This window comes from Erythrolamprus reginae, chromosome 2 (assembly GCF_031021105.1).
Source record: "Erythrolamprus reginae isolate rEryReg1 chromosome 2, rEryReg1.hap1, whole genome shotgun sequence".
Classification (NCBI taxonomy): domain Eukaryota; kingdom Metazoa; phylum Chordata; class Lepidosauria; order Squamata; family Dipsadidae; genus Erythrolamprus; species Erythrolamprus reginae.
Window position 1 is genome coordinate 271800361 of NC_091951.1, and position 20560 is coordinate 271820920.

At 40.0% G+C, this 20560-nt stretch overlaps 1 protein-coding gene across 3 annotated transcripts in view; it reads right to left on the reverse strand.

Annotated features, from left to right (window-relative positions):
- KANK1 (KN motif and ankyrin repeat domains 1) overlaps positions 1–20560 on the reverse strand; it is a 176807-nt gene that overhangs the window by 44658 nt on the left and 111589 nt on the right. Inside the window, exon 1 of one of the 3 annotated variants that reach the window (XM_070742649.1) lies at positions 11256–11513. The exons of the other annotated variants lie outside the window; for them this stretch is intronic. The gene's annotated coding sequence lies outside the window, so the exon portion shown is untranslated. Of the gene's footprint in view, positions 1–11255; positions 11514–20560 lie in introns of those variants that run through there. 3 annotated transcript variants of the gene reach the window in all.

Here is a 20560-nt window from a genome sequence, read left to right on the forward strand (position 1 = left end):
TAACACAGGTATGGTAAATTCTTAGAAAATTATTGGTCTTCCCATTTTCTCCTATCTAGTCCATTAAACTAGTTTGCTGTCTGTTGTATAAAGCAGTGTTTCCCAACCGTGGCAACTTGAAGATATTTGGACTTCAACTCCCAGAATTCCCCAGCCAGCATTCGCTGGCTGGGGAATTCTGGGAGTTGAAGTCCAAATATCTTCAAGTTGCCATGGTTGGGAAACACTGGTATAAAGGACCTGGCATCAAAATGGTGAATAACAAATGTCTGCTTATAGAGTATAGACACCCTTATTTAATAGGGGTATTTGGTTACGGCTGCGCCAATGTAGCTTTCTTGGTATAAAAGGCCACATGGAAGATAAATCCCCTCCCACCTTTGAACAACATCCCCAAAACTATGCAGAGATGATTCTGTTCTCACTGCTAGGCGTGTGTGCTCTGTGATTGACTGAAAAACAAACCATCTTTGTATGATTTGCACACAGGAGCCAGAAGGGATGTTGGTATTGCTCTCTCCCACACGTAAGTATAATAACTGCTAATCCCAAGGTGGATGTGTGGTTTTATATACACTTTAAAAATCCTAAAATGCAAATAGGTGTTGTCCAAATAATAGACTGATGTTCAAATAGAGTTTATGTATGCAGTCACAGTAAACCTGTTGCTTGGCTCCATTAAATGTCAAAAGGTCAGTGAGTCACCATATCAGCCCAACATAGATAACAGGAAGTATGTACAGGTACATTTTCATTTGTGCCAGGATGAGAGGCTATTAATAAAAAGATAATCAACAGCCAGAAATATAGACAGTTCTCTGTCCACCAAGTCATGGGTCATATTCTGTTCTGTAGGATGTAACACTTCTCGTTATTCTGTTACTTGCTCTGGGGAGAGGGCTGCCTTTATCTACTACTCATGGAGTGACTATCTTATGGAGAGTTAATTGAACAGCCTTCTCCCCAGTGAAGTGCTGCAAAACTTTTTACTACCACACTATGGGCGTGGCTTATTGTGTGGGTGTGGCTTGATGGTCATGCGACTGGGGTAGGAGTGGCTTGTCAGCCATGTGACTAGGTGGGAGTGGCTTGACAATCATGTGACCAGCGGTGGCTTAAGGGTCATGTGACTGGGTGGGAGTGGCTTACCAACCAAGATAGTCCACGCAGAGGGGCGGCATATAAGTCCAATTAATAAATAAGATAACTTTTGAAATAGGTGCTTGGATTCTTTTTCAGTTTATTAAGTCACATTATTTGAATAGCCACAAAAAGGACAAATGATAGACAGCATTATTTGCTGAGGATCACAGTAACATTTTAAGGTTTTGTACTGAACCCACAAGGTTCAGTATGATAACAGATTAGGCAAGTAGCTCAATTTTCTTTAATTGCTATAAAAGTTCAGTTGTAGATAATGATTAAAATGATTAAAGTATTTATGGGTAAAAACGTACTATTTAATTACAGTATTTCTTATTTTTAAAGTAATTAAGGATCATACTAAGGTACTAGAGAAAGAAGGACAATAAAAACCCCTATTAAGTATTCAATAAATAGTGGATAAATCTACTACCCCCACCACTGTTCCTCCCTCAACTTTTAAATGCAGGACTGAGTTTTACAAGTCTAGGTAAAGGGGCACTTCAATGAATATTAGTTCCTTGAGATGCCCTGTAATGCTATGTCTTGCTACCACAGACAAAGAGTTGTTGGGTTCTAGCTTTCATACACAGAGCATCAAATCTGCCCTCCTAGTGAGAGATTCTGGTTCTTGGCATAGGCCAGTGTTTCTCAAATACTGGGGAGGGTTCTCCTGGGGGGCACTGAGTGATGCTGGGGGGGGGGCTCATGACCCTGAGAAATGTGCTTTTTTTGCCGCAGGGAGTAGGGGTTTTTTGCTCTGAACAATAGCACACAGTACAGAGCAGGAGATACGAAGCACATATAACAAACCCTTAAGAGACACCATGGAAAAATATTTAAGAGGGATGAAAAGAAAGGAGGAGAGAGACGGAGATAATGAGACAAATGTAGGTCTCCCGAAAGTTAAGACGAGGAAATATGACGAAGCGTATGTAGCGCTTGGCTTCACTGGGACTACGGTGGGATATGAGGAAAGACCGGGATGTTTGCTATGTGTAAAGATGTTGGCAGCAGACAACATGAAGCCAAATGAATTAAGGCATCACTTAAACACATTACACCCCGATCATTCTGATAAGCCAGCTGAGTTTTTTCAGCGAAAACATCCTGAATATTGCAATCATCCCGACAGAGTTGGGGGGGCGGACACATGAAATGTTTACTTCTTCCTAGGGGGAGCGTAACAGAAAAGTAATTGAGAAACACTGCCATAGGCTGAGTAAATCTGGGGAACCCATGATTTAGTTTAAAAACTGTCTCATCTAACAATCTTCATTCCAGTCACAATTAAGAGACTTTAGAATATTAATTTAATTTAATTTAATTTAATTTATTTATTAGATTTGTACGCCGCCCCTCTCCGTAGACTCGGGGTGGCTAATAACAATAATAAAACAGTGTATAACAAATCTAATATTTAAAATATTTAAAATAGCTAAAAACCCTTATTAAAAACCAAACATACACACAAACATACCATGCATAAATTGTATAGGCCTGGGGGGAAAGGAATATCTCATTCCCCCATGCCTGACGACAGAGGTGAGTTTTAAGGAGCTTACGAAAGGCGAGGAGGGTGGGGGCAATTCTGATCTCTGGGGGGAGCTGGTTCCAGAGGGCCGGGGCCGCCACAGAGAAGGCTCTTCCCCTGGGTCCCGCCAGATGACATTGCTTAGCTGACGGGACCCAGAGAAGGCCAACTCTATGGGATCTAACTGGTCGCTGGGATTTGAATAACAATGTAATTTTTTCTCAAAACCTAGAGTTTAAAAGGTAAAATAGATGGAGCAAATACCACCACCTTTTGTGAAGCTGCTGCAGAAATTAGTGATAAATTAACATCTTGCCACACTATCTACAGAAGAGCTGATGTTTGTGGGAACTTGGAAGGGGTGAATGTTAGGAGGGTAGAGATGCAGCTACAAAACTTTCTTTTGAGTGGTTCAAGTTCATGCCTGCCCACCAGGGCGGAAGTGAAGAAAGGACTGGCCACGCTGGCACAATCTGAATGGACGTGTCAAGTTTGTGGGTGGAGGACAAATGAATGAGAAACTCAGATCCAGGTTTCCCTGTGTAGGAGCCAGCATGGCTCAGGAAATAAGCTGGAAGTCTGAGGAATGCTCTGAGTCGGATCCTGGTTTAGTTCGGATGTTATCTGGAACCTTGATACCTTCCTCCCCATACACACACCCCAGAGCCAGTACTGGATTTTTATTTTTTATTTTGCAAAGCAGAGGATGAGACTGCTAATAAAAATTGAAATTCAAAGTATTCTTGGGAGCAACACACAGCAGATAACCAACAGGGCACAACTTCCTTCTCCAGCTATTATCCTGACCTCCTAAAGAGGAACAACCACCTTTTCCTAAGGAGCAACTATGGGAAAAGAAATTTGCAAAAACATTTGAAATCCTGATCTTTTCTCTGATAAAAGGGCTTAGAGGTTATTTATTGCAATCCTTAAAGTTCTCTTGGCAACATTTTCAGAAGTGGGTTACCAGTGCCTCCTTCTTAGCAATGAGAGGTAATAACTGGCCTAAAATCACCCAACTCGTTGCAGAACTAGAACTCAGTTTTCCAGTTTCTAGCCTGGTGCCTTTAATCCCAACACCAAACCAACTCTCCACAAAAAATGTTTGTTTTTCTTTAATTGGTTCCAAAAGAAAGGAAAAGCAATTCAGTACAAATATTTAATACAATTTGCCAACAACTCCTACTGTGACAAGGAGTTCCAAATGCACATACCTCATTAGATCTTAAATTTCATGAAACAAAAACATGTCAAAGTTCATATTTTTCACTCTTTTGGCTAGAACAATTTCACATCATTATTAAGGAAAAATCCAGACCAAAGTACAATAGATAATCCGCTTCTGAGACATAACATTTGACTTTAAACTCCCTAAACCACATTTCTTCACCTTCTTATCACTGACCATGATCGTAAAGCATAAACTTGCTTCTTGCTTCCTTCTCATATCTTGTCCAGATCATCTTTTGAATCCCTACTAGAAGACTTCCCCAAATCTCTCATTTTTCTTTAATCACCCTCCTTCCCTCCCCTTCTCTTTCTTTCTTTCTTTCTTTCTCTTTCTTTCTTCCTCTCTTTCCTTCCTTCTTTCTTTTTCTTACTCTCTTACTTTTCCCATTTATAAGCAGTTATCAATCATTACCTTTCTTACAAACAATAATGTACATTACAAAACCCAAGCATTGTTGTGAGCATGACAGCTGCCCTTACTCTATGCGCTCTGCTCATCCCTCACAATAGATTTTATAAATAGAAGGGCAGATCCCTTAATGCTTCTCAAGCATTTGCCTTTAACTGCTTCTCCCAAGCCTTTCTCTCACGAAGAGGGGATATCTCCCACTTTCCCTCAGCCACCTCTTTGCTCAGTTTCCTTACAACACTTAGTAGGAAAGTTTTGTTATCTTCACTAAAAGCGTTTTTAAACAGAACTCTAGTGGCAAAAACATTTGAATAAACAATTATATCCCCAAAATACCAGTCCACACAAACTGAAGCAGCTTAAATTAGAGGCAAGAGAGAGTTCAAATCCTAAATGAGGTACTGGGTCAAACAAATGTAGTATAAGGGTCAAGGGTCACTACTTGAGCAGACAAGCTAATGAGTTGAGGACCACAGTGGAGAGCCATCACCAATTGACCTGTGAGACCCCTTATACAGTGGTACCTCTACCTAAGAACGCCTCTGCTTAAGAACTTTTCTAGATAAGAACCAGATGATCAAGATTTTTTTGCCTCTTGTTAAGAACCATTTTCTACTTAAGAACCTGAGCCCGGAAAAATTTCCCAGGAAATTTGAGAGCAGCACAAAGGCCCAGCCAGTTTCCTGCCATTCCCCCTTTAATTCCAGCCATCTCCGGCTTTTCTGGGTTGCCAATTTTTTTTAAAGCCTTAAAGTTTTGTATTTTTTTGATTCCCCTCACCTCACCTTCTTCCTTCGGCAGCGACTGTCCTCCTCCTCTTCTTCTTCCTCCTCCTCCTCCTCCCACCCAAATTCCGAGCTTTAATTTCTTTCCTAAAGGGTTTGCATGCATTATTTGCTTTTACATTGATTCCTATGGGAAAAATTGCTTCTTCTTACAAACTTTTCTACTTAAGAACCTGGTCACGGAACGAATTAAGTTCTTAAGTAGAGGTACCACTGTATAGGATAGTCATGACCCACGTTTGTTCCCTTAGCAGGGCGGGGTTGTTTCTCGACAGTAGTCTTGCTAAGTGCCTTTCTTTAGACCTCCTGTCTTCAAGGCGGGCCCTTGCATGGAGGGAATTGACTTCACCCTTCTGTCTTATGAGACCAGTAATCACTGCCTCTCCTGGCTGCTAGGGAACCCACCTTTCCCTGCCGGTAACTCTTCCAGCTGAATCTCCCTCCAGTAATTCCTCTTCATCCCTGAAATTATGGGAAGCAGCTAAGGTTGAGAAGCCCTGGTCTAGTGAGCCTGAGCTGCCCATGACAGTTGTGTCAATAGCTTCTCCAATCTAGCTGAAGAAGCCTCCAACTCTGGCCATTCTTACAGGGGTCCACTATGGTCCATGAGTCATGCTACAGTGCCCACAGTCATGTAGATTGCCAGTCCAGTACTTGGCCCTGAGCATATTTTCCTCCTTTTTGCCTGGCTTCATCGTTCTGTTGTTATCTTGTTGACTGTGCCCATTGTTGCTGTTAATTTGTGCATCAACGCTTAATTTAGAATTTGCAAGATGGATACTAAAGAACAACAATGCTAAGCAAATGCCAGGATGATAACAAATCTTGAAAAAAGCTTTATTAAGAAATTGGATATACTGAATTTACAGTATACTGAATATACCTCTATATACAGTGGTACCTCTACTTAAGAACTTAATTCGTTCCGTGACCAGGTTCTTAAGTAGAAACGTTCTTAAGTAGAAACAATTTTTCCCATAGGAATCAATGTAAAAGCAAATAATGCGTGCAAACCCATTAGGAAAGAAAGAAAAGCTCGGAATTGGGTGGGAGGAGGAGGAGGAGGAAGAGGAGGAGGACAGTCATTGCCCAGAGCGAAGGGAGTGTTTCTTTTCTCTGGACGCTGGCAGAGGTTTATTCCCTCTCCCAGAGAAAAGAAAATGCTTTGTTCGTTCTAGACTGCCAAAGCCTCCTTAAGTGCCACCAAAAGGCTCCTCTGGCAGCCCAGAAAAGCCCGAGATGGCCGGGATTAAAGGGGGAATGGCAGGAAACTGGCCGGGTCTTCGTGCCGTTCTCAAATTTCCTGGGAAATTTTTCCAGGCTCGGGTTCTTAAGTAGAAAATGGTTAAGTAGAGGCAAAAAAATCTTGAACACCCGGTTCTTATCTAGAAAAGTTTTCAAGTAGAAGTGTTCTTAAGTAGAGGTACCACTGTACGTGTAGTACAGTACTTACAGTGCAGTACAGTGCTACAGTGCAATACAGTACTTACAGACTATACTGGATTTACAGTAATTGCAGCAACAGAAGATTCTACCCCAGAAGTCTCTAAGTCTTAAACTACTGAACTATACATTGCAGTTCATCAACAAAGAAACTTGCCGGTTTTGATTAATTTACTCTACTCAGAGATTTTCGGCTCTTCAAATATGGACTGGAAAACATAAATTACTATGAAAGGGAAGAAAGAGTTTCCTGTATCTTTTTCCTTTACTTATTAGTCACCTCCATTATTCTTACTAAACCTTTTTTCTCCAGTGCAGACCACATATCTAACAAAGTGCAGACTACATATCTAACAAATCTTACTGCACTGTAATCTTATTCCTTGGCCCTTTCTATTTGTTCACCAATCCTGACTGCTTTTATGTCTGATAATGAACCAAAAAGAATCAACAGCAACCAGATCACAATCTGCACTGAAAGGGATGGTAGAGCAATAATCACTGGTATCTTGGAAGAGCCTGGAAAAGGAGACAATTCTGTATCTTTTTGAGGACAGGTATGGTTTTTGTGTTATACTACATATTTTTCAGATAGCAAGCCCTATTATTCATTAAAAAATATCTAAAAAACGCAAATGGAAGGAATTACCCCCTTTGGTAGCTCAAGTCCAAGGTGTGAGCCATTTCAACTGTAATTCCCAGAAGACGATGCTGCTGGAAATTCTAGATGCTGTATTACTGTTACAGGGTGCTAGGCTGGAAAAAAGGATATAAGCCATATAGTTCAATGACCACGTAGAACTGTGTGAAGATAACAAAAGCAATGGCTTTTATGAGTCATTCTTTGTTAAAAAAAATAGTAATAAGCAGTTATTTTCTGAATAATATAAGCTTCTGCACTGATTTTGAGAAAGTCAAATAGTGTTCAATAAATTAGCCTAATTTGGTAATTACTAATTTGGAAGGCAAGAGTTACAGTGATCATGGCTCTCTGATTAATATTTGGGAAAATTAGCCAATTGCCATAGGCCAATGGTTCTCAAACTTTCTAATGCAGTGACACCTTAATACAGTTCCTCATGTTGTGGTGACTCCCAGCCATAAGTCTTTCACCAATTCTCCCAACAGAGCTTTAAGCTGATTGGCAGGAATGTCAGAGGAACACCCTCACGGTAAACACCTGATTGGTCAGATTGTAAAAGTAGGTTCCAAGGTGCCAGAATAGAAGCTTTAGTTCCTAACACCATGGGAAATTTGTCTTTTCCCATGGTCTTAGACGACCCCTGTGAAACAGTTGTTCGACCCCCAAAGGAGTCCCGAACCCAGGTTGAGAACCACTGCCATAGGCCAAAAACCAATACCCTATACCAGGGGTGTCAAAGTCAAGGCTGTGGGGCAGGATCCAGCCCACGGGGTTCTTAGATCTGACCTTTGGGCCACCCTGGAATCAATAAAGGACTGGCCTGCATTGTTGCAGGAGGTTGCAGGAGGCTTTGCCAGCTGAAGTGAAGCTCGGGAGCACATTTTTGCTAGCAGGGTGCCCAGGCCACCACCAGCGCCCTAGACACGAGTGATGTTGAGCTGGCCACACCTACCATGGATATGCCCCTCCACCACCCCAAGGTTACACAGAAACCTGATGCAGCCCTCAATGAAATCGGGTTTGACACTCCTGCCCTATACTGTAGTTTCTTAGAGAAGATTATTTTATTTCATAATGTCTCATAAAATGTAACAAGGGTGCAAAGGCGATCTTTCTAAGCATTTCTAAGGCATATAAAATTATTGGCCAGGTGGGGACTTGGAGGTGGTTCAGAAACACTATGCAGGCAGGTAAATATGTTGTTTGTTTGTTTATAATTGGATTTATATGCCACCCCTCTCCAAGGACTCAGAGCACTGTTTATGCTAAATTCATGCACTATTTAGCATTGTTTATGCTAAAAATATGGATAGTGAACAACTCTGTGGAGAACTTAATCTGATTCAGTGGATTTCAGTTATCCAAATTATAACTGAGAATAGAGAAAAATTATTTAGTAGAGATCATAAAGGCCTGATGGGGTACTTCCAAGGATTCATCAGTATATGTAGCAACTGAAGGCTATAATTTGTTTATTTTTTTTAAGAAGCAACACAAAGAAGTCGTCCTTTTTGTTAAAAAATATCAACAACTAGTCAGAAATTCAAGGGAATTAGCTTCACAATCTTCCAGAGAACTTCTGGGTCTAAAAAGTGGACGAATAAATAAAAGCAAACAATGTTGTGATTATTTATTGTTGTCTATGCCAGTGTTTCCCAACCTTGGCAACTTGAAGATATTTGGACTTCGCTGGCTGGGGAATTCTGGGAGTTGAAGTCCAAATATCTTCAAGTTGCCAAGGTTGGGAAACACTGGTCTATGCAACCAAGATGATATTAAAACAAAAACAAAAGCAGCATTGAAACTTGAGACTGACAGAAACATGCTCAAGGAATACCTATTTATTTTGAATGAGTTTCAAATTCCAGAGTCAGATCAAGTGCAGTAAATTGCCAGGTCAGTGTGGATTTCTCCAAAAGATGTCTAGCCAGAATAATCTTAACTTGTATCTTAATTAGGTACCTTCCATAGTGAATTATAGAATTGCTGTAGATTTAATTCCAGCTAAGCATTTGACAGTTTATCCCATGACATCAGATGAGCGATATTATGGACAGCCTGACAATTAAGTAAATACAAAACTGGGTTAAAAACCAAAGTTGCCTAAAATAACTTGGGGAGAGAGGAAACAAAGCTGTGGGATAAATATCCATGACTTAATAACCATTGCTGAAACATTTTTGGAATAGTCTTTGATAAGACACTGAATGTAAATTGGTGGTGTTAATGGCTGAAAAATGAGTTTTAAAAAGATTACATCAACAGAGGCACAGCTTCCAAATTACAGGAAGCAAGTAGTAATTTCATTCTATGGTGATAGAGTACGAATTTTGTCCAGAAAGACTGCAATAGGCTTAGAGAAAGGCAACAAGAAATATCAGACAATTAAAACCTAAACCCTTTAAAGATTGAAGGAGTTAGGTATATTTAGCCATTTGAAAATATAACTAATTCATATGATAGAGCAGTGATTTTCAACGTTTTTTGAGTCGCGGCACATTTTTTACATTTACGAAACCCTGGGGCACATTGAGCGGGGGGGGAGAGCTAAAAAAAGTTTGGACAAAAAAAATCTCTCTCTCTCTCTTCCTCCCCTTCGCTCTATTTCTTTCTCCCTCCCTCTTTCTCTCCCTTCCTTCCTCTTTCTTTCCCTCTCTCTCCATCCCTTTCTTTCTCTTCCTTCCTTCCTCTCTTTTTTGCTCTTTCTCTCTCCCTCCCTCCCTCCCTCTATGTCTTTCTCTCTCTTGCTTTCTTTCTCTCTCTTGCTCTCTCTCTTGCTCTGTCTTGTTCTCTTTCTCTCTCTCTTGCTTTCTTTCTCTCTCTCTTGCTTTCTTTCTCTCTCTCTTGCTTTCTTTCTCTCTGAGCTTCGCGGCAGACCTGACCATGTCTCGCGGCACACTAGTGTGCCCCGGCACACTGGTTGAAAAACACTGTGATAGAGAACACGTCTTTAAATACCAAGGGACAGAAATGTCAGGAACAACTTGTCTGTTGTCCCAGCATTTAAGAAGCAAAATGTGCTTTCAGTTACAGAAAGAAAGATTTTGATTTATGTCAGAAATGTTAGAAAAAAGCTCCCTAATAATAATTTAATAGCAGAACAGAGAGGTCAATATCTTGTTTTTACTGTAGGAATTCAACTAAAGGCTAGACAGATATATATGGAGAATATTTCAGTTTGGATTCCAACACTGATAAGGGGTTGGATTCAGTGGCTTAAAAAGCCCCTTTATCTTAGAAAGAGATTACACTGATTTTCAGAAACAGAAGATTTGGTATTTAGCACCACAACATATATTTCTGCCAAACCCATAAAATCTAGGCAATATATTTTTGGAAGTTGCTTTTGAAATTATTCATGTTAAGAATGTTCTTGATAAAGTTTATTTTCTCTCCAGAAAATCAACTCAGTCACCTTGCTTTTTATTGATGTCATTAAAACCATATAAGTACAGCAACCTGCATTTATTTTTAGTTTTATTTTGCAAAGAGGAGCTCTGACTCTGGAAGATCTGACTCTCCAAAAAGCAGAAAGAGTATAAGCGTCTGACTCAGTGAGCACATGAGGTTTACCAGCAGTAGTTATAGTTGCACATTTTATTAACTTCATTTTGTCTTGTTTACAGAGTTAACAGCGATACACAGGCCCTTTAGCTCCAATTCTTATGAACATCTCCTGGAGTTGGTTACGCAGACAAAACATGGTTAGTGAGCAGTTCATTAGATTAGTATTTCTGGCCAGAAAGTGGGGGGTTTAACTGTGTAGTTCCAGTCTTTGTCTAGTTGTTACAAGTCATTGGACTTTTTTCCCACTCTTATTTTATAGTGCTTTAAAGAAACAGAACACTTTCCCAACTACCGTAATTATGAATTCTTAACTACAACAAACACCCAAGGCAAATATTAAAACAAGAATCGCAGAGGCCAGTACTTCAGAGCAAATACAAGAACTAGGGGAAAAGATTATAGACGACTCAACAGAACAGTTCACAAATTGTGCACTCAAGATCACAGATAAAAACTTACATATGTCAAGAAAGACTAGCAAGTTAATCCTGAATTTGTTACCTGGCAAGAATGGTTAACAGCAAGTCAATTCACTTAACATGCAGATTCAAATGGGCGCTGATTCCCACGTTCAGTCTTCTTTTGTCGTACAGAATTCTTTTAAAGAACTCTTGATACTCTTAGACTTTGCAAAAAAAGAATTAAGGGACAGGAATTCCAGGAACGTCTGTGGAGGGAGAAGTGAAAGAAGGCAGGACGCCAGAGAAGCGTTCTAAAGGAAAAAGAAGTCCTTTTGTACCGTGGAAAATTCAAGCAACCATCAGGGTGCACTGCAGAAGTTTTCTCTTAATGCAACAAAGCAAGCAGAATTGAGGTCATACAGAAGTTGAAAATGAGTCACAAGAAAACAATGTGACAAGGGGAATGTTTGTGTTTACTTTATTCCAAGGTACAGAGGCCAGATTTTGTTCTTTCTTCTCTTCTAAAGAGAAGAAAGTGGTGCAATGCTTTCTGCAAGAAATGTCATGTCTACAGAAGGGACAAGAGAGAAGAAAGAATCTCCCATTAGGGGGCTTTGCCACCGCTTGGCCTTTTGCTAATAAACAAGACAGTCTATACTTAACCTGATTCTAGGGTAATTCTAAACAAATAGTAAGTTATGTTATTTAAACCAAATGATTTAATTGTTCCTGATAACTTAAGCCTCTGCTTTGAATTAGCAGAAGGAATTATTTATTTTTTATTTATTTTATTCATTTGTCCAATACACAAGTACATAGGAAGAAAAATAGACATGTGGTAATATATAAAAGTGAACTTAGAGGAGAGGATATATGAAAGGAAGAGGGTATATAACATAGGAGAAAGAAAGGAAAGACAATTGGACAGGGGACAAAAAGCACACCAGTGCACTTATGTACGCCCTTACTGGCCTCTTAGGAACCTGGAGAAGTCAATCGTGGAGAGTCTAAGGGAGAAATGTTGGGGGTTAGGGGTTGACACAATTGAGTCCGGCAATGAGTTCCACACTTCGATAACTTGATTGTTGAAATCATATTTTTTACAGTCAAGTTTGGAGCGGTTCGTATTAAATTTGAATCTGTTGCATGCTCTTGTGTTGTTGCAGTTGAAGCTAAAGTAGTCATTGACCGGTAGGACGTTGCAGCATATGATCTTGTGGGCAATACTCAAATCGTGTTTTAGGCGCCGAAGTTCTAGGCTTTCTAGGCCCAGGATTGTTAGTCTATTTTTGTAGGATATTCTGTTTCGAGTGGAGGAGTGAAATTGTCAAAAGGAAGGAAAAAAGAAAGAATAAAGTTGAAGTAAACCTGAATGGATGGATGGAGATCAGCGCTTTGCCACTTTTCCTAAAAGATTGCCATTCCTACATTCAAGCAGAGGAAAGAAAGCAGGGGTGTGAAAATGTTTCAGTGCCACCTTTGGAGAAACAATCTGAAGAGAAGGCAGTGAAAACGCAGCCTGCCAGGGACAGGGTATAATGAGTTGAGCAAAAGTGGAAGATCCAGTAAATCCAGTTGATTTGCAAAGCCCTATCATTCTAGTAGTGAAAGAATTTGACTTGCAAGCTTGATAGGACTATTAAATAAATGAACCCAAGCCAAGCAGGTTTAGTCTTTCTAGGTTTTTTTATCTTTTTTAAAAATAGATTTTTATTAGGTTTATTTTACATTTAAAAACAACACAGAAAAGAAATAAAGAACAAAAAATGTTTTTACAGACAATACAACAGACACGGGGAGGGGCGGCATATAAGTCCAATAAATAAATAAATAGGTAGGTAGGTAGGTAGGTAGGTAGGTAGATAATAGACAGACAGACAGACAGACAGACAGACAGACAGACAGACAGACAGAACGAACATGTTACTAACCTAATAACTGCAACGATTCACTTAACAACCATAACTGGAAAGGCTGTAAAATGACATAAAACTCACTAAACAACTGTCTCGCTTAGCAACAGAAATTGTGAGCTCAATTGTGGTCATAAGTCAAGGACTATGTAGTCGCTTTTGCCTAGGGAAAGAATCAAAGGATTAGGGGGGAGGGCAGACCTTGCTCTCTTGTGTTTTACATAACAAGTGCAGAGTAATTTCCCACTTAAGCTGACTGGGAGGGTTGCTCTCCAACACTATCCAAGAAATTATGAGGTCCAACTCTGCTTAGCTTGTCGAGATCAACCGATGTGGGCTTAATGGTATAACATCAATATCTTAAATTGTGCCTAGTAAGCACCTGGCAACCGGCACAGAACTCTCAATACAAGCATTACACAATTCCCTACTATCTGCAAGATTTAGTGCTTAGTGGCTGCATTTTGCACCAACTGCAACTTTTGTACATTTTTCAAGTGCAGCAGGCAAAACAGGATGGAACCAAAACAGTGGTAATTTTAATCAAATCCAGCTGGCTCAGGAGAGTTACAGCTGCACTAACCATAAATTGCGCAAACATGTTCCATGCCTCAGGTGCCCTTGGAGAATTATTCAGTGACAGATGAGGAGCGAGACTCTTAGTCTTCCAAACTGCTTCAAATCTGTCAGTCTACAGCTGCTAGTCTATGTTATACTTGCACCAGTTTTTCCTCATTTTTCTCTCTTGTTTATATACAATACTAAAAACTCACACCTAGAAGAAAAATTAATGTGCTACAATTTTTTAAAAAGCCATAAGCACATATTTTGCAGCTTCCTGTATCAAAAGAAGAATTTTCTTGAAATGATAGCAGCAGTGATGTAAGAGAAAGGCTATTAATTTAAAATTCTTCCTTTTTTCAAAACACAATTTCCCTGTTAATACATTGCAGGATGAACTGTGAAAACTCTTGTTCAGAAATCTACAATGTTAGGATCAAAAAAAAATCTTAGCCTGACTTAAGAAACACTAATACTCATCAAAATAACAACAAAGGGTGGGTGGAAAATGAGCCAAACTTATTTCAACTGCATAAAATAAGTACAAATAAAAGTATTTTTTCTTCATGCATCATGCACATCATTGTTTTTTGTTGTATTATTATTATTATTATTATTATTATTATTATTATTATTATTATTATGTCAGTACAACACAGCAAACAAGATCACTATACTGGATTTCGTATTTCATCACCAGTCGGGTGCTTCCCAAGCACCTAGGACTGCGTGATGTAGCGGTGAATTATGTTTGCCGATCCCAATAAAGCGGCTTTTTGCAATTGACAGATGGAGATTTTGTCAATTCCAATGGTTTTCAAATGTCCGCTGAGATCCTTTGGCACTGCGCCCAGCGTGCCAAGTACCACTGGGACCACTTTCACTGGCTTATGCCAGAGTCGTTGCAGTTCGATTTTTAGATCTTCGTATTTCACTAATTTCTCTAGCTGCTTCTCCTCAATTCTGCTGTCTCCTGGGATTGCGATGTCGATGATCCATACTTTCTTTTTATTATTTTATTCTTTTTATTCTTTTACTTTTTATATTATTATGATTATTATGATTATTATTACTGTATATCAATAGCATGGGGATATTTTATGCTATACGTCAAAAATCCTTCAGGTATTCTGAATTGTATTTCTTATCTTCTCTAATCAGAAGTTGAGTTTACTCTGAGTAGTAGCTTAGCATAAGAAATACAAATTCCTTGTTTGTGTCATTATACAATTTCTGAATGTATAAATTAAGCCTTTCCAAGTAAATATCCAACAAATCTGTTAGATGTACAGTATATCTCACCATAATTTTTCACAAAATAGCCTGCAAACAGAAAAGCGGAAAGTATCAAATTCTAAAGCTTAAGCCAAAAAGAACGAATCTAATTTTTTTTAAAAATCTGATTTAAATTTCATTTGTGCCTGACCGTGACAGTCACTGCCGATAATCTCTCAAACAAGCTAAATATGTAATCCCTTTATTCTTTACAGAAGCTAATCCACAAATACAATATCAAGAGATATCCACTCACCTTGCTTTATAAAATGACACTCTTCAATTAATTAATACACCTACATACTTTTGGAATCCTTACAAACCAAAAGGTGTATGCGATACATTTGCAATTTGGCGCCTACTTCCAGGTGTTATAATGTAAACATAAGAAAATACAAAGGTCTATGAGGAGGACCAACAGACTCCCCGCACAAAAGGGGAGCAGAGAATAACTCATTTCACATCCAATAATATGAAATTGTAAGAAATATTTTGATAACCTCTCCAGTTTATCAATATTTGAAACCTATTCTCTAATTAAAATGATTTTTTTTAAAAAATAGGATACTTTGTTTAGTAATTGGAAAAAATACCATTTGGCTAAAATAAAATATTGCAGATATATTTTTGTTTGAAATGAATTCAGTAATGTCACTGTGGTTTTTCAATACGTCAGATACTTCTAATGAGATTTATGAAGTAACTTCTTTATCCACTATGGGCCATTTGTCAGCTTGACATAAAAATGCACCAGAGGATAGTGAATGGACTTAAAATATAACTGGATATAAAATACAAACATGCCTTAGACATAGCTTTGTTTTAGCATTTTAACGCTAGTGACAGCTTTTCACCACCATCATAAAAGCCTTTTGTGGTTTGCAGATATAAACAATAAAACCATAAAAAAATAAATATAATTAACAACAGAATTAAAACAGTGTGAAAATAAAATAAGAGCAGAGTTAACAAGTTTAAAAAAGGCAGAGGAAGCACCCTCAAGCCATCAGCCATCCCTAGGATTGTGTGCCATTGTTCGACCACCAAAGGACTGGTGAACAACCTCATCTCTGGGAGTAAGACATGGCATACGTCGGGGACGGGTTGGGTTGTAAGAGCAGAGCAGGCTCTTTTTCTAGATCCTGCCAATCAAAATTCTTTAACTGATGGAATCTGTAAGGTACATTTCCTGATTTTAACCGATGCAGTGGTTCTCAACTTTTCTAATGCCGCGACCCCTTAATATAGTTCCTCATGCTGTGGTGAACCCCAACCATAAGTCAAGTGCCAATTCTCCCAACAGAGCTTTAAGCTGATTGGCAGAAAGGTCAGAGGGATACCCCCACTGTAAAATTGGTCAGATTGTAAAAATATGTTCCAAGGCATCAGAATAGAAGCTTTTGTTCCTAACACTATAGGAAATTTGTCTTTTCCCATGGTCTTAGGCGACCCCGTGAAACGGTCATCCGACCCCCAAAGGGGTCCTGACACCCAGGTTGAGAACCACTGTGATAGTCTGTAACATACTTTTCCTACTTTCCTGATTATTTGATGTACAGTGGTCCCTCGATTATCGCGGGTTCGAACTTTGCAAAATGGCTATACCATGGTTTTTCAAAAATATTAATTAAAAAATACTTTGCTGGTTTTTTTCCCTGTACCATGGTTTTTCCCGCCCGATGATGTCATACATCATCGCCAATCTTTCATCCGCCTTTAATAAATATTTTTTTTAATAAACTTTAATAAATAAACGTGGTGAGTAATAATCTAAATGGTTGCTAAGGGAATGGGAAATTGCAGTTTAGGGGTTTAAAGTGTTAAGGGAAGGCTTGTGATACCCTTCATAGCCAAAAATAGTGTATTTACTTCCGCATCTCTACTTCGCGGAAATGCGACTTTCGCGGTCGGTCTCGGAACACATCCCCCGCGAAAATCGAGGGAACACTGTAATCGGGACAAGATTGGTTCCTCAGGTAACCTTATTCCATGCCATCAAGAGCTTTAAAGGTGATAACTTCTTTAATTGGACCTAGAAACAGAGGTGTCATTCACATTGTTCTTGGAGCACCCAAGACTGCTTGTGCAGCTGCATTCTGAACCAGCTACATCTTCCAAATACTTTTCAAAGTTAATCCCAGATAGAGTGCAGTATGACTTAGATACACTTTTAGGAATATTGACAGTATTTTCCTAGGTGCTACTTCATATTTTCATAACCTGCCTTCACTTGACCTAAGTTCAGAATATTTTAGCCAGCAATTTTGCCAAATTCATATAGCCATCCCATGGAAGAAGGTAGTCATCTGAGGAAGCTCTTCTCTCAATCTGTTCAATAAACCTCATGGTTAGATCAGAAGCAATTAATTTACTTCCATCAGTACTTTGCTTGCTCTCAATAATTAAATGTCACATAATTAGCTTCAGGGATTTTATTATTGAGCAGTCTTTTAAATTTAATATACAGTGATCTCTTGGGTTTCGCGAGGGTTCCGTTCCAAGACCCCTCGCGAAACTCGATTTTTCGCGATATAGCGGTGCGGAAGTAAAAACACCATCTACGCATGCGCGCCCTTTTTTTCATGGCCGCACATGCGCAGATGGTGGAGTTTGCGTGTGGGCGGCGGGGAAGACCCAGGGAAGGTTCCTTCGGCCGCCCAACAGCTGATCTGCTCTGCAGCGCGGCAGCAGCGAGGAACCGAAGATGGGGTTTCCCCGTTGCCCAGGCAACGGGGAAACCCCATCTTCGGCTCCTCGCTGCTGCCGCGCTGCAGAGCAGATCAGCTGTTGGGCGGCCGAAGGAACCTTCCCTGGGTCTTCCCGCCGCCCAGGCAAAGGAGAAACCCCAAGATCGCTTGCCGCTTGCCCGCCCGCCCGGCTGCTCGCTTGCCCGTTCACCCGCCCGCCTGGCCGCTCCGCTTGCCCGTTCACCCGCCCGCCCGGCCGCTCCGCTTGCCCGTTCACCTGCCCGCCCGGCTGCTCGCTTGCCCGTTCACCCGCCCGCCCGCTCCGCTTGCCCGTTCGCCCGCCCGCCCGGCCGCTCCGCTTGCCCGTTTACCCGCCCGCCCGGCTGCTCGCTTGCCGCTCGAGAGCAATAGGGGGAGAGATAGAGAAAGAGAGAGAAGGAAAGAAAGAGATGAGAGAGGGAGGAAGAGAGTGTGAGAGAGGAAGAAGCAAGATAGAGAAAGAGAGAGAGAAAGAAAGATGAGAAAGGAAGGGAGTGACGTCATCGGGTGGAAAAATCGCGATATAGCGTTTCGCAAAGCTCGAGATCGCGAAACTCGGGGGATCACTGTATTGCTTTGCCTGCCTCTTTAAACTACCATAGGAATTCCGATTGCAGGAAACAATTTCAGGGCAGCAGTTTTTCTGTGATTTTCAGGGACTCCAAGCTTACATTCTGGAAAAGTTTAAACTGTACTTTAGAGATTTTAAAAGCAATTTTATTATATTTGTTTTATTGTTTTGGGGAGAGGGGTTGTGTTTGAGGAAACATCCGTTAGAAAGTCATCCATAAAGCAATAAATACATAATATGCATAGTTCAGCAGTTATAAATCCAGCAAAATGTTTATATTTTAAATGGGATAAAGTCTGCTTCTACACGTATATTGTATATCCTTAGCTAAATCCGCTTGAAAAAACAGTGAATTAACTGAATCCTAGGGGCAGTTTGGTGTGTCAATTGTGGAATTTGTGAAGGAAACAGATGAGCCACCTGAGTAGCACACAAAATAAAGCAAAAACTCTGAGGGAGATGGGCAGTGTACAAATAGGAAATATAAATAAAATAAATAAAAAACTGAATCAACCAAATATTTGGGGCAGTAAATTGTCCAAATATTGAATGGCAACTTTAAAACATAAATATCGGGCCTTCACAATCTTAAACGGAGACAGATTCCTCAGAGAGGGGCGGCATACAAAGCTAATAAATAATAATAATAATAATTTCTCCAACATAGTGCTTAAGAACATTCTGCATACATTTTCTTTGATGCCCATCAGTTTGATACAAACAAACAAGAACCCTACGCACAATGCAGAAAGTCAGCTATCATCTTCTTTGCCAAAGCTGCCTCGGGGACCCACATAACCAGATCAACCTGTAAAGCTGTCAAGAATAAGGTGGGGAAAATCTAAGCATCTTCTAAAATAAGGATTGGGAAACACATAGACCTCCAGATGTTGTTGTTGAACAACTTCCATCAACCTCACCAATGACAGTGGAAATACCTGAGATAAAAACTGCAGCCAAGCAAAACATAAAGGGCCCCAACTCCGACCACACTACTTTAAATGAACATTCTCCTGAATGTGTGGTTCTGCTATAAAACACATTTAATAGCAGCAGTGCAACATTTGAAATCAAAAGGAGAAGTTAATGAAAAGAAGGATGAGAAGTGACATGATACCCTGTTTCCTCGAAAATAAGACATACCCCGAAAGTAAGACATGTCAGAGGTTTTGCAAAATTTGCTAATATAAGGCACCCCCCAAAAATAAGGTGTAGTCAAGTTTACATACGGTACAGTGGAAAAATATACGGTACCATTCAAAGCTGTTTATAGTGGTACCGTAATAATGTGGCGTCCCCTGCTGGCCCCTTCCATCGCTTTGTACCGTCCAGTACAGCAGACACAGTCTGCTGCTGTCTCACCGCCATTACAGTCTCCACTACAGTGCATAGACTGTAGTTCCTCTAGTGGCCGGAAGCTGCAATAGCAGGAGTATACTTTGCCGTCATTTGTCTGTGTGGGTGCCATACTGACAGGTACCGTACCGTAATCAGTGTACCGTACGGTACACTTTCTTTGGGGGTGTCAGCTTTTCTGCCTGTGAATTTGTCTCCTTTGAGAAATATAAGGCACCCCCCGAAAATAAGACGTAGCACAACTTTTTGAGCAAAAATTAATATAAGACAGTGTCTTATTTTCGGGGAAACACGGTAGCAGCATTCCAATATCTAATGGGCTCCATAAAGAAGAGGGGGTCAACCTATTCTCCAAAGCACCTGAAAGCAGAACAGGAAGCAATGGATGGAAACCAATCAAGGAGAGAGCCAACCTAGAAATAAGGAGAAATTTCCTAACAATTACAACAATTAATCAGTGGAACTGTTTGCTTTCAAAAACATTATCAAAAAAGCACGACAAAGAATGTTCTTTTTGCATCAGCTCAGGAAGCTCAAACTGTCCAAGGAGCTGCTGATTCGGTTCTACAGAGGAATCATTGAGTCTGTCATCTGCACCTCCATAACTGTCTGGTTCAGTTCTACAACCCAACAAGACAGACACAGACTTCAGAGAATAATCATAACTTCAGAAAAAACAATTACTGCCAACCTACCTTCCACTGAGGAGCTGTATATTGCATGAGTCAAAAAGAGGGCCATGAAAATATTTACTGACCTCTCGCATTTGTCACTGGTGCCTATGCTCTCAGTGTGCATAAAAGAAAAGATACATTTGTCAAGAATCACGAGGTTAAACACTTCATGATCGTCATAGGGTACAAATAAGCCATCAGGAAACAATCAATATTAATATAAATTGTAAGGATGCAAGCAACAAGTTACATCACACAGTTATAAGTGGGAGGAGGTAGGTGATAGGAATGATCAGAAAATTAATAGTAATAGTAATGCAGCTTTAGTG